We start from the raw sequence: 14,267 nt of genomic DNA on the forward strand, positions 1-14,267 counted from the left end.
TCTGCTGTGGCTTCAGAGCCTCAGCGAGAGGCCAGAGCAGCCGTTGCCTCCCCAGCAGCGCTTGAGGATGAAGTGGCCCCTTCCTCGACCGAGATCCCTGCAGCAGAGGCTGGAGCATGCCACGTTCCTCCAGGAGCAGGTGACAACGGAGATGCAGCAGCTTCTCCCTTGTCTCGGGACTCTCGGCGCCAGGTGAGTGAGGCGCGTGTGGCTGGCACCTGGGCTCCCAAGGCCTTGGATGGCAGCTCCCGGGGGGTTTGTGACAGGGCTATTTCTGGTGCTCCCTGTGTCATCCCACTGACGTTGCCCCCATCCCCTGCCTGTGCTCTCGCTGCCCTGCAGGGTATGCTCAGACGCTTTGTGAGGAAACACCTGGGCAAGGCTGTGACTGTCACGCGGGGAAGAAGGCAGCAGCAGGTGGAAGAGCCAGACGTGGCACTAAGCTTGGATGTGGAGTCACCATCAACGTGGCCTGCGGGAGTTGAGGAGAGCGAGAAGGAGCCAGGTACTTCCCCGAGTCGGGTGGCACGCAGGCCAGGCCGGCAGCAGTGTGCGCCTGAGTTCGGGTGTGTGCCAGCCTCCCCTGCGTGGGCCGAGGGCTGCAAGCCTTGGGTGGAAAGGGCCACGAGGATGCTCAGGGGGTTGGGGCAGCTCCTGTACGAAGGCAGGCTGAGAAGGTTGGGGCTGTTCAGCGTGGAGAAGAAAAGGCTGCGTGGAGACCTCATAGCAGCCTTTCAGTGTCTGAAAGGGGCCTATAAGGATGCTGGGCACTGACTCTTCATCAGGGACTGTAGTGACAGGACAAGGGGTAGCGGGTTCAAACCTAACCAGGGGAAGTTTAGATTGGATTTAAGGAGGAAGTTCTTTACTGTAAGGGTGGTGAGGCACTGGAATGGGTTGCCCAAGGAAGTCCCTCGCCTACAGCTCTTCTTCCCCCACAGGCATTGCCACTCTTCCAGACCCAGGAGCGGCCCCACGGCGACGACTCTACCGCTTCAGGAGAGTGCTGAGGGCTCTGCGCAAGGCTTTCTGTTTCTCCTGCCTCACCCCACATGTGAAGGAGTAGCGCCCTGCTGCCAGCGCCAGGCCCGAGGGAGCTGTGCCGACGATGTCATGCTGCAGCCTGCACTTGTTGTGGGTGTTTTCTTGGGCCCATAAATAATAAGTCTTCCACCCCCATCCCCGCAGTGCTCATCTCTGCCTGTATGTTGGTTAGAACATATTTGTGTAATTCATGTATCTCTATATTTACTTAACGTAAAACAACGACTTCAATCTAAGCGGCTACCTATCTGTTGCAATTAGTTCTTGTTTGATAATAAATTGCCAATGGATGATGAAAGAGTCATTTACTGAGGTTTAGCAGCAATCAAGACATGTGCCTAGAACTCGGGGGATTTACTAGGCAGTAACTGGGTTGTTGAACTAAATTCCTATTGGAGACCTTTAAAGCGTGACCTGAGAAAACTTCTCTGCAGCCAGTGGGTCCTCTAAGGGCCTGCCCGTGTCCTGCTGGATCTGCTGCCGTGGGCAGTGCTGCTCCTAAGAGGGGCAGACGGTGTGGATCCTCCTGGCTCCCCGGGGGGAGTAACTTGCTTCCATCTGCAAGATGAAGGGGAGGAAAAGCAGGATCTCAGGTGCTGGCTGTGTTGCTGGAGCAGCTCTGCTGACAGAGGCTCCCAAATACTGTCTGTCTGGTCTGAGAGTTGTGCTTCGTCTTTGTCTCTCTGCTGATGCTCATCACATGTCTCACTGCAGAGAGACCGCCATGAACGGAGCCTTTTTCTATTGAGACTTGTTTGCCAAGTGGCTTCGGCTCCTGCATGCAGGGTTTTGGGTTTGCCTTCCTTGACAACGTACTGCATGGTTTTGTTGAATTAAGTCTCTGTGGGTTTGCTTGCAGATTCAGCCCTTGTGTTTACGGTCTCTCTGGTCAGCAGACCCCAACTTTCTGCTGACCACTCGATGAACGAGAACAAGATGAGTGGCTGCGGAGAGGGCACCTTTAGCATGGGAGTGTGGGAAATCACAGCGTGCAGGCGTCTCAATCCTGAAGGGCAAAGAGCCACCAAAGCAGCCCCGAGTCCCTCGTCAGGACTTGGCGGAGAGCTGGCAGCGCTCCTGCATTGCAGGGATCAGTGGCGGGAGGGGTGGGGGCAGATTTAACACGGTCACTGGCTGCCATTGACATTCTTTTGCCAAGGTGGGGGCTGCGCCCTGAGCGGGTAACGCTGCCCTTGGGAGCGCTGCGGGAGGCGGGGGCGTGGGGTGGGCGCTGCACGGCTGAGCTCAGCCCCTGCTCTAGGCTGGCGTCCTCTGGCCCCAAAGCAAAGCAAACTCAGTGCTCTCTGCTGGCCAGGAAGGACGTGGTGACCCAGACAGAGATCCCTCGTAAGCGTGTAGATGTCCAGGCCTCTGGCTGTAGTGAGTGCCCGAGCCTGCTGGTGGTGCTGGATGATGGCTGTGTAAGGTGTCAGCTGGCTGGTGGCTTGCTCTGCATGGTGGCAGCATGAGCCGTTTAACAAGTACACACATGGTGTGGGGGGAGCTGAGATACCAGGAGGAAGTGGTAGGTAAGGATGGCGAGGGGAAAGGAAATGAAAAACAGATGCAGTGAAAACAGAAACGCAGATGACCTCTGTGAGCGTGGATTTTTCGAGTGCAAGCACAGTTCCCCTGTGCAAGCTTTGAGATGATCAGCCCCAGGCTCTGCGCTCTTGGGGAAGGTCGGTGCGGTAGAAATTCCTGCGGGCTCTATCCTGTTTGGGTGGGTGCCGCTTGGTGGTGCTCCTCCCTTTGCTGGGGTGCATGCTTGGCCCTGGCCAGGCCCTCGGACCTTCCCATGGTGCCTTTCACCAGGGGGAGAGGTGTGATGCCTCCTGATGTTTGGGTGCTGGTGTCCACCAGAACACGCGAGGTCCCAGGCGTGCTCCCTGAGAAGCTGCTTTGAGAAGAGGGCAAAAAGAAACAGAGAACAGGAGAGGACTGACAGCAGCCCTTTACATTGCTTTTGTTAATGCACCAGTAATAAGATAAGCTTTATCTTGAAATGTTCTTGGAATCGAGTCTTTGATGGAAGTAGGCTTTTGGGTTAATATATTTTTGATAGATAAAGCAGAATGAAATAGAAAGACCAGGGGAGCACGCAGTATGTGAAGGCAGACATTTTTCCGTCCCAGCATCCCCAGTCAGTTGCCAGCACCTATAATAAATGCTCGGAGCAATGTTCCAGCTCGGTGCAATATTCCAGCCAGTCCAGCCAATGAGCCGGCTTCATTTGGAGCTCAGCTCAGATGCCTCTGTACAAATGCCCGCAGTATGGGGAACAAACAAGAGGCATTAGGGATGCGTGCACGTCTACGGACACATGATATAATAGGCATCACAGAAACGCGGTGGGATGGCTCCTCTGACTGGAGTGTTGGAACAGATGGTTAGAGGCTCTTCAGAAAAGACAGGCCCGGCAGGCGGCGAGGGGGAGTTGCTCTTTGCGGAAGATCAACGGACAGCACGCTGATTAATGTAATCGGAAACTGACCTTTCTTCACTTCAGAGCACTGCCTTTTATAGCTTCCAAGCTTGGTGACGCACTTAAGATTTACAATGACTGGTTTCTACACATAAATCAAAGACAGCTGATCGGTCCCTTCTTCAGCATCCGGGAGTTGTTTCCCTCCTGCAGAACTTCTGCATACGTGGCCACGACTTTGCTCTGAAGTATTTCCATGGTAAGAAGGTGGATTCCTGTAACATGGCAGTGGCTGTTCTACATTCAGTCCGTGAGGTGGTCCATCGGATTGCAAGGAGTATTTTGGAGACCTGGGTTGTGATGTGAAGGTGTAATTGGGTATTTTTAATGGAGCTGGTTTTCTGTCAGGTTGCTTTCCTGGACTATTAGAATATGCTACATGCCTCAGGCTCTGTGGTTGAGCTCTCTCAAGCATCTCTTCAACAAGATTCTCATTCTCAGCTTCCTGAACATTGTCAGACTGAGACGAATTCGACCCTCACTTACCTTCATCTATAGCCAAACCCCTCGTCTTCTGCTTTACATTCAAAGGCTGCGTGTCTACAGGACTTGGTGGTGGGCCTGAAACCGAATGGTTTACTGGCCTGTCTTTCACTTCTGCAGAAAGTTTCATTGCCTTTTCAATTATTCTGATACCAGATGGCTTATTCCACTTAGGTACGAATTCCCTTCTAGTATCTGAAGCAGCATTAGATTTCTGATTAGCAGCTGCATTATTATACTGTCTCGAGTTTTCCTGCTGTGCTGGCTGAGGCTTTCTTCTGGTGTCTACCTCATTCGGACCGCTTTGCTGTTCTCTCCAGGCTTTTTGTTGGCCCCTTTAGGTACTGGAAGACTGTTACAAGGTCTCACCGGAGCCTTCTCTTGTTATAAAAATTTCGTCCTAGCCATGATCTGATTCGATTGTTTTATTACAATTGATTAATATCGAGCGGCAATAAGCAAGCAGCGCTGGGTGCGCCGGGGAGTCTCCGCTCCCCCAGGGACGGACACCGGGGTCTTTGGGTTCTAGTCTCTCATACTTCTTGGTCCGGGATCTCAGCCAATCCCTTCTTCTGTACCCGGATGCCGACGTGGCCCCTTTCCATTATTCTTTTCTTGTTGCTGGGGCCTTTCTCCGGTGAAGACGTTGCTGAACTTCTTGGTCATACATTAACGGAGAGATGTCTTTCACATGCAATTAACCACCATCTTAGCCCCATAAATTCCATTCCTTACCCGGTTACTTATCCTGTAACAGGATGTATGTGTCTCTTAGTTACATAACTCCCTTAAAGCATTCAAGCAGTTAATTAAAGCACCCTTTGAAAAACAAAACGGTTGAGTAAGAGGGGTTATTCCTTTGTTTCTTCTTCTCTCTCATCACTGTATTGACAGGAACATTTATCATAATCGTGATCAGTCCTATATGTCCCACACAAGATACAATGATCACAAGGGGTTCCGATTCCACATAAAGTGCGATGGTGACAAGAAGTCCTAAGTTGCTGACACGAATCATTCCTGTATACCTCGCCCTCTTCTCCAGGCTGAACAACCCAAAGTCTCTCAGCCTGTCTCCGTAGCAGAGGTGCTCCAGCCCCCTGAGCATCCTTGTGGTCTCCTCTGGACTCACTCAAGCAGATCCACAGTTTCTACCATAGGCTCATCCCAGCCTGCCTCTCCCAGGGCCTGATCACCAAGCAGCCTGCCAGTCAGAAGTGTGCTTGTCCATATGGTCTCCGTAGAGTCAATGGAACAGGGATGCCTACATTGGCTTTGGAGAACAGCACTTAAGGTCCAACCTGAAGGTTGCGGTTGCGAAGCACAGGCTACCCTACACTACATTCCTATGACTAGAAATTACTACAAAGAGAAATGAAATGACATCCCATGGTCTGCTCTATGCAAAATCACCCTACTATTGGGTAAAGAACTTCACTGACATCCAGAATAAGCAGGATCCCCTTAACATCCATGTTCTGGCCGAGCATTTTAAGGGTTTTATCAGTGAGAAATTGTTCAACAAAGCCCCTTCCTTCCGCTCAGCTCTGAAAGGAACAAGAAGCTCCTTCATGCAGTGGGAGAAGCCATGGAGGAAGCATGCCAGAGAAAGCTGCATCAGACATAAGCAGACATCCACTTGAAAGTAACACGAAACTTGCTACCTCTTACAATATCCTACTGCAGCTCACCCTCCTAGGGCAGGAGAATCTATAGAGCCTAACAAAGGATGACAGAAGGAAAATTCCACTGAGCTTAATTAGCTCACTGCTATTCCTGGGTGACTCTACAGGTACATAGCAAACAAGAAACAAACTAAGGACAACATAGGCCCCCTGAGGAAGCTCTCCGGAGAACTGTCTACACAGGATTTGGAGAAGGCTGAGGTTCTGAATGACTTCTTTGCCTCGGTCTTCACTGGCAAAGGCTCTGACTGCACCACCCAACCTAAGTGGCATTTTAGCACTTAAGACCCAGTGGTTTTATCACCTTCCCAAAAGCTAAGTGTTACATCTATATCCTTTTAGCACAAATATGTTCAGAAATCAATGAGCGTGGGCACTGAGTAAGATTTATGAAGGATCTCTTTACTTGTAAGTCTAATATATGTAATTGTAAGTCAATAATAGCAAGAAAGACACAAAAATACAGAATGACAAAACACAGAGTTAAGATTATGCTTAACAGGAATAAAGTCCCTTAGGGCAGCTTCAGCACCCCCGAGGGCTTTCCCTTAAATCACAGCTTGTGTCACTTAATGGAAACTTATGCTTGTGCATCAGCAGGCTCTGCCAGCATCCTACCGTGCAGCATTATCGCATCTCTTATAGCTGGAGGCAGTGAACACTGAACGAGCGGAGTTGACATCTTCAGAGGTGAAGATCAGGGTTGTCCGTTACGGACAGCTGGTTCTTCTTGCCATGCCACATCCATGGGCTTCAGGGGGTGATGCCAATTCCGACAAGTCAAGTCCCAAGGCAAACCCTGAGCAAAGGGGCTGCTCTTCCTACGTAGCAATGAGGCTTTTCCTCTGGAGTCTGCTCTGACATATTTCTGCTCACATCAACAGCCTAATTTCTGCATCCATAACATTGAAATTTAGGGTTTTCTCATGTGACCCATTGGCAGTGGCCATGTGCCATAAAGTGGTGTTTCCATAAGCGCCATAAAGCAGAAAAGCAAGCCACAGAGGAAGTGTCACTGGTCCTTTTGGGTTGTACTCAGCTCTCTGAGGTCATCTACTTGGGTTGAAAGGGGAGTGTTAGGGGGTAAGGCTGCCTTACAAGGGGAAGAGTAAGCCCAGAGCAGGCATATGGCACCTTCTGGCTTGCTCCATTGCACCCGTGCGCTAGCTCTCGGTCTAGCAGGAGGTCTGATTCAGAGCTTTTGACTTCACTTTTGATGGCACAAAGAGCTTTTGACTTCACTTCTTAAGCACCCCAAATTTGCATCTAGCCCATCTAGCCCACTTCTTAAGCACCGCAAATTTGCATGAGCTCATCTTCACACTGTCGATTCTCTAGTGTTAACAGCCACTTTAGGCTTGAGAAACCTGCAGAGCATGACTCTAACTCAGCCACCCCTGCTGAGAAGTAAGAAAACAATTACCTCTGGTCCTCACCCTCTGTTGTTCCTCCAACCACGTCAAACAACTAAGATCTAAGATCATCACGACTGAATCGCATCAAGTGCATCCTTCCCTCCTATTCCTTGCTGCACTGACTGTTTTCCTTTGTGCTCTCAGGACAGCATCTTGCTCTGCAGGAAAGGTGCTGCAAGTGCAGCAGGTCTTCCCAGAGGGTTACGAAAGAAGCCTGAAATTACTGCTGGATTGCCGTGCCAAGGTCATGAGAATGAATGAAGGCAGGCTGCTTGAATCCAAGGTCTATCCATAAGGAAAGGGGTTTGGAAAAGGACAGCTTTTGTGTTTGTACGTTGTGATTTGGCCAAGTAATATAAAATAGGCATTACGTATATAGCGGTGGCAGCATGAAGTAGGACTCGCCTTATGTAATCTCAGAGGCGTAAATCAAATCTTGCCACTCTGGGCTTTGTGTTTGCACTGCCAGCGCGTTTTGTTTGGACAAAGAGGAAGGAAGCTGCAAGGCAAGGCAGAGGCTGCGGATGGAAACGGAGCGGCGATTCCAAGGAAAGGGAACACAGGCTTCGTGCGAGCCCCTTTTCAATTCTTTCAACTCCCCTTGCATGGCACTACCCTGTCGCCTTTCTCCCTGCAGCGGGACCGCGAGGTGCTGAGCCGCTTGACGGTCCAGGAGCAGGAGCTGCTGCAAGTCCGGCTGCAGCTGCGGGAAGAGATGGCCTCCAAGGTGAGGGGTGGCCCAAGCCCACCGTGCCAGACTGGCACCTCTGGGGCTTGGCTGTATCCCTCTGAGGATTCCTGCTGCTGCCTTTTCTCTGGGGGCCGCAGTGCTGGAGGCCGGGGCCGCTGGCTGAGGGGAGTGTGTCTGCCTGCAGCTGGACCGCAAGGAGCTGTGGCCTTTCCGGCAGAAGCTGCAGGAGCAGTGGAAGAGAAGCCTGAAGGAGGTCAAGGAGAAGGCACCGCCGCGAGAGGCTGACAATGCGGCTGGCATTAAGACGTGAGTGGGATGGGGACAGTGATGGCTTCAGGGACAGCACTCGCCCCGTTGCCACTTTGTCCTTGCCAGCACCCCCGGTTCCTATGGTGCTCTGGGTGCCCATGGCAGTACTTCCCACTGGTGGTGGTTGTTTTTGGAGACAACCTCCAACTGCTCTCCCTCATCCTCCCGCCATTCTCGTGTAACCAGCCAGCAGGCTGGGACCTTGCTTGGGTGCTGGGTATAAACCGGGTTGAAACCCACGTTTCCCAGCTCACCCAGCCCTTTCCCCCCCTGCCCAGGCAGCTTTCCAGTGCCGATTCCCAGTGCCTGTCCTGTGACTGGCAGCTCAGCGTGAGGGCGCCTGGCTCGTAAGTAGCACCCGTCCCCGGAGCATCGGGGGGCTGCATGGGTGGGGCGGGGGGAGAGGGATGCTGAGAGCTCCGCCTGACAGGCACAGGGTTCAGGGAGTCTGTCTGGGGGGTCTGACCCTGCTGAGACCCCTCCAATGCTCTGCCCACGAGTAGGGGAGGGGGACCCCTCTTTGAGGGCAGTGGGCAGGGGGTGCCATGGGGTACAAGCCCATGGATTTTGGGGCACTGCCCTGAGGCGGGCTGGATCCTTTGTCCCCTGTCACCCATCGGTGGTCCTTGGCTTCCGCAGGCCCATCGTGCGCATCCCACCCGCGCCGCCGCTGACCTCCCGCTTCCCTGAGAAAATGCCTCGTTCCCTCAAACCTGGGGAAAGCAAGAGGTAGGGGACTTGGGAGCCATCCCCTGCCGGGGGTGCAGGGGGGCCCTGCCCTGGCCGGGAGAGCTCTTCCCTGGGTGGGGATAGAAGGCTCTGGGGGTGCCTGGGCAGGCTGCCCAGATACGCCCTGTCCCCCACCCTGGCAGACCACAGTGCTGGGTGCTGAGTACCCCTATTTCCCGTCCTGCAGGGAGCAGGTGGCCGGCTGCCGGTACCCCAGCGTGCCGGGGCAGTGCGGGGGCCAGAACACTGTCTTCCAGCCTGTCCCACCCAGCACCCCACGGCCGCTCAAACCATCCACCGTGCTCCGCAGCAAGGTAGGGATGCAGAAGGAAGGCACCCGGAGGGGGCAACTGCGGCTGGGAGTGTGCTGCTGAGTATTTGGGATGGGGGGATTCGTGCCTCAGTTTCCCCAGGAGGGGTGGGTATGGAGGGTTGCTTGGGGATGCTGAATACTGCCCCGTGCTTTAGCCAGACCCCTCTCTCCTTCCCAGCAGGATGGTGACAGTGCAACAGAGCTGCTGGGCGACAGCAGCTGCCGGCAGGAGAGGCAGCAGCCTGTGCCCAAGGGCGAGGAGCGTGCAGGCGGGAGCGCCCCGACCCAGGGCAGCCTTCCCGAGGCACCGCGGCTCCTCCCGCCCCTCCTGATCCGTTCCATCGAGCTCCAACCCCGGCAGCCACGCGAGACTGGGGCTCCCCCGCTGAAGCTCTGTCGCCCTGGTGGCCCAGCAGCCACTCAATAAATCCTCGTGTTCATCCAAGCGCCGGTGCGGGCTGAGTGGGGGACCCTGGCTCGGGACCTGCCCATCACACACAAGGAGGGCTCGGCAGCATCCCTGCCCTGTGGCCATGTGTCACATGGAGCTGCCCCTGGCCGCCCCACATCCCCTGTGCCCCCCGAGCTGCCGCACTCCCCTGGCACTCTCTGGCCTGCACGAGCCCCGTTTGGGAGCCTGTGTCCCCAAAGTGTCCTGTGTCCAAGTAATTCCAGTACTGTTTTACACTGTGCATGAAAAACTCTTTCACCTTGAAGCCAAAGCACCCAATATTCACCCTAAAGAATTAATTTAACTCCATGAAATACTGTTACAGCAATGTAACAAACACCATTTCTGTCTTTTATAGTTTTCCTCAGCAGCTTTACCACCTGAAGTAACATGCATCTGGAGATGCAGGGATATTATCACATCTTAGTCTTCCACTTATTTTTTGGGGACAGATGTAGCAGAGAATTAAATCCCCTCTGACGAAATTACAGCAATAATCTGCCACAACCAAAGCTCAGGCACTGCGTCCGTTTAGTCTTTCATTTCTCTGTAGCAAGGTTGCAATTCATGCTGAAGGTAGAAGGGACTTTGTCACAAGGATACCTATCTACTAGAAAGCAGCGTAAAACAGTTGAATTCTTCAAACACAGGACCTAAAACCAGCACTTAGGCTGATAAGGTATTTAATTTCTTAATTAAGGGGCCTCGTTTCCCTAGAGCATAGCTGGTGCATCTGCTATGCCACCCCTTAAAGGGGTGAACTTGAACTTGAAATTCTGAACTTGAACTATGGGATAACATCCTATTTTCTGCTTGCAACATTCAGCCTTTCCTAAAGTTTAAAGTATACAAACACGGAAATAGCAATGGACCGAATCTCTCTGGTTCATCTGCAGGCTTTGCTTTCATCTTTCAGTGGGGTAAAATGGGTTATCTAAGAGATACATTCACAGTCAGAAATGAGGAAAAATAATTCTTAGTATAACGGAAATAATCTTTATGACATTTTCATTTTGGGAGTCTTTACAAAAAGCAGACACGGCAAAAACCACCTTATTCTGAGATTTTTCTAACCTGTAGGAATGGCCATCTGCCTACTGAAAGATAGATATTACGGACCATACCTTTCCATCATAAAAACCTTGACTGCTATTAACTCAGGCCCTGGGAGAGGCAGGCTGGGACAAGCCTATGGTAGAAACTGTGGCTCTGCTTGAGTGAATCCAGAGGAGACCACAAGGATGCTCAGGGGGCTGGAGCACCTCTGCTATGGAGACAGGCTGAGAGAGTTTGGCTTGTTCAGCCTGGAGAAGAGAAGGCTCCGGTGAGACCTTGTAACAGTCTTCCAGTACCTAAAGGGGGCAACAAAAAACCTGGAGAGAACAGCAAAGCGGTCCGAATGAGGTAGACACCAGAAGAAAGCCTCAGCCAGCACAGCAGGAAAACTCGAGACAGTATAATAATGCAGCTGCTAATCAGAAATCTAATGCTGCTTCAAATACTAGAAGGGAATTCGTACCTAAGTGGAATAAGCCATCTGGTATCAGAATAATTGAAAAGGCAATGAAACTTTCTGCAGAAGTGAAAGACAGGCCAGTAAACCATTCGGTTTCAGGCCCACCACCAAGTACTGTAGACACACAGCCTTTGAATGTAAAGCAGAAGACGAGGGGTTTGGCTGTAGATGAAGGTAAGTGAGGGTCGAATTCGTCTCAGTCTGACAATGTTCAGGAAGCTGAGAATGAGAATCTTGTTGAAGAGATGCTTGAGAGAGCTCAACCACAGAGCCTGAGGCATGTAGCATATTCTAATAGTCCAGGAAAGCAACCTGACAGAAAACCAGCTCCATTAAAAATACCCAATTACACCTTCACATCACAACCCAGGTCTCCAAAATACTCCTTGCAGTCCGATGGACCACCTCACGGACTGAATGTAGAACAGCCACTACCATGTTACAGGAATCCACCTTCTTACCTTGGAAATTCTCGAATGCATGTTTCCAGTATGGGCAATATGAGTTCTGTTCCTCTACCTCATCGTGGGAATCAAACCAGCCCTTCTGGGAGGCCATATGGTTCTTTTATTTCAGTAGATTATTCTCCAGATAAAGTACAAATGAACTCCTATCCTGCCAGTCGCCAAAATCCTCCTTCAACAAGCCCTGGGCTGATAGAAGTAGCCTCTGTTGATGCTTATACCAGCAACTCGTGATCCCCCCCAGGTGTCAAATTCATAACCCCTCCGGTGGATTATTTACCAGAAGATAGAAAGTGGCCAGATACTGCTTTTATTTACAGACATGAACTCTACAGGCAGCCCTGGAGCCAAGATGTTAACAAAGGCCACTTGGAAGATTTCCAGGTATATCAGCATTTTCAGTCAACGGATTTTCAAGACCATACCATTCATCCTGTTTCTGTGAATAGTCCAATCAGATACAGGACTTCACCAGCCTTTGAAGACCATGGCTCATCATAGCACCAATATTCAAGCCTATCTGCACAAGCCCAACACTCTCAAAACAGAAATGATGGATTGTCTGTGCATGAATCTGTGCCTCTCTGAGAATCTTAACTGTACTCAATAAAGAGGCAAAGCCCAAACGCAATCACCATTACTGTGTTAGCAGTCAGTTCTTCTATGAAATACAGACAGTTCACATGCGTCTCAAAAATGACACTATTTCAGAGGTGTTTCAGGCTTTCACTGAAGGCTAGTAGAGTTCTTAGACTTGCATTGAAGCTATTGAAGGTGATTCAATGCACATAGACATAAGAGTGTATGCACAGTATACATATGTTGCTGCAACTGAACATCTCTTACAGTAACTTTTAAGATTTGAATATGGATTCTGACAGAACCAATGTGATTGTAAAAGCAAATTCTTGTCTACTGGAACAGCATTTTTCTCCCATCAGAAAAAGAAGGTGGATTAAATACAGCCAATGTTAGCAACATAGAGCGTATTACTTCCTATTTTGCTCGATACCTCAACAGTTTTGGAAAACCAGGGACAAAAAAACCTAAGAAAAGAAGCTGACCATGTAATGGCCGTATGTACTACAAAAATTATATTAAAAATTGTTGCAGTTTAAACCCAACCACAAAAGCTCGTTAATTCACATCCCCCCCCTTTTCTCTTTCTCTCTCTTTCTTCCCCCCCCCCCCCCCCATTCCTCCCTACTCCCAGAGGGATGGGGAGGAGAATCAAGAGAATGTAACTCCCACGGGTTGAGATAAGAACAGCCCAGTAACTAAGGTGTAACACAAATCACTGCTGCTACCATCAATGATAATATTGATAAGAGAAAATAACAAGAGAAGAGAATACGATACCACCGCCGAATGAGTTCGACCCCCCCCAAAGAGAGACCGTGCCCTTCTGGGTAACTCCCAGTTACCTCCCTGGGCATGACGTACTGTGGTATGGAATACCTCTTTGGCTTGCTTGGGTCAGGTGTCCTGTCTGCTTCTTCTTGGCCTCCCCTCGTCCCCGGCAGAGCATGAGACTCACAAAGTCCTTGGCCAGAATAAACATTACTTAACAACAATTAAAACCAATCGGTGTTATCAGCTCTGTTCCCAGGCTGGAAGTCAAAACACAGAGCTTACACCAGCTACTAAGAAGGAGCAAAATGGCTCCTGGTAAACCCAGGACAGTATCCACCCCTTATTCCATACCATTCACAGCTTGAGAGAGGATGCCTTTAACACCGGAGCAGGGGAGAGATCAGCGTCCAGGAGCCTCAACTCAGAGCGGCCAGAGCAACCGAGGGAGCCTCAAGTCCTCGACAGGACCTGCCCAGGAGCCGGCAGCTCTGAGCCAGGACTCACAGGGGGCAGAGCCAGGAGCAGCGGCACCAGCCCTGAGTGGGTAAAAACCTGCCCCAGGGAGCGCGGCGAGGCCGTTTGCGCGGGATGGTGAGCACCCGCCGTATGGCCAGGGCCCGCTCTGGGAGCTCTGCTCTGCCTGCCCCGGCGGTGGCCAGCGTAGGCACCCAGACAGCGCCGAGGAGAGGGGAGGCTGCAGGGCAGAGCTCACAGTGTAGAGGGTGCCTGCACTGGGCTTGTGAGGGAAAGCTGTGTGGTCCGGTTGATACGCTGAAGGGAAGGGATGCTTGGTGTCATCGGCAAACTTGCTGAGGGCGCACTCAATCCCACTGTCCATGTCAGCGATGAAGATGTTAAACAAGACCGGTCCCAACACCGATCCCTGAGGGACACCACTCGTTACCGGTCTCCAGCCAGACATCGACCCATTGACCACAACTCTTTGTGTGCGGCCGTCCAGCCAGTTCTTTATCCACCGAGTGGTCCATCCATCAAATTGATGTCTCTCCAATTTAGAGAGAAGGATGTCGTGTGGGACAGTGTCAAACGCTTTGCACAAGTCCAGGTAGATGACATCAACTGCTTTACCCTTGTCCATCAGTTCCGTAGCCCCCTCATAGAAGGCCACCAAATTGGTCAGGCAGGATTTCCCCTTAGTGAAGCCATGCTGGCTGCCACCAAGCCCCTTGTTGTTTTTCATGTGCCTTAGCATGCCCTCCAGGAGAATATGCTCCAAGATTTTACCAGGCACAGAGGTGAGACTGACTGGTCTGTAACTCCCCGGGTCTTCCATTTTCCCCTTCTTGAAAATGGGGGTTATATTTCCCT

The 14,267-nt window shown here is 51.4% G+C and overlaps 1 pseudogene; it reads left to right on the forward strand.

Annotated features, from left to right (window-relative positions):
• Nucleotides 1–10,846: 10,846 nt before the first annotated feature.
• Nucleotides 10,847–12,209, forward strand: LOC136006651 (USP6 N-terminal-like protein; annotated as a pseudogene).
• The last annotated feature ends 2,058 nt before the right edge of the window (nt 12,210–14,267 follow it).

The sequence above is a fragment of the Lathamus discolor genome, chromosome 1 (assembly GCF_037157495.1).
Source record: "Lathamus discolor isolate bLatDis1 chromosome 1, bLatDis1.hap1, whole genome shotgun sequence".
Taxonomy (NCBI): domain Eukaryota; kingdom Metazoa; phylum Chordata; class Aves; order Psittaciformes; family Psittacidae; genus Lathamus; species Lathamus discolor.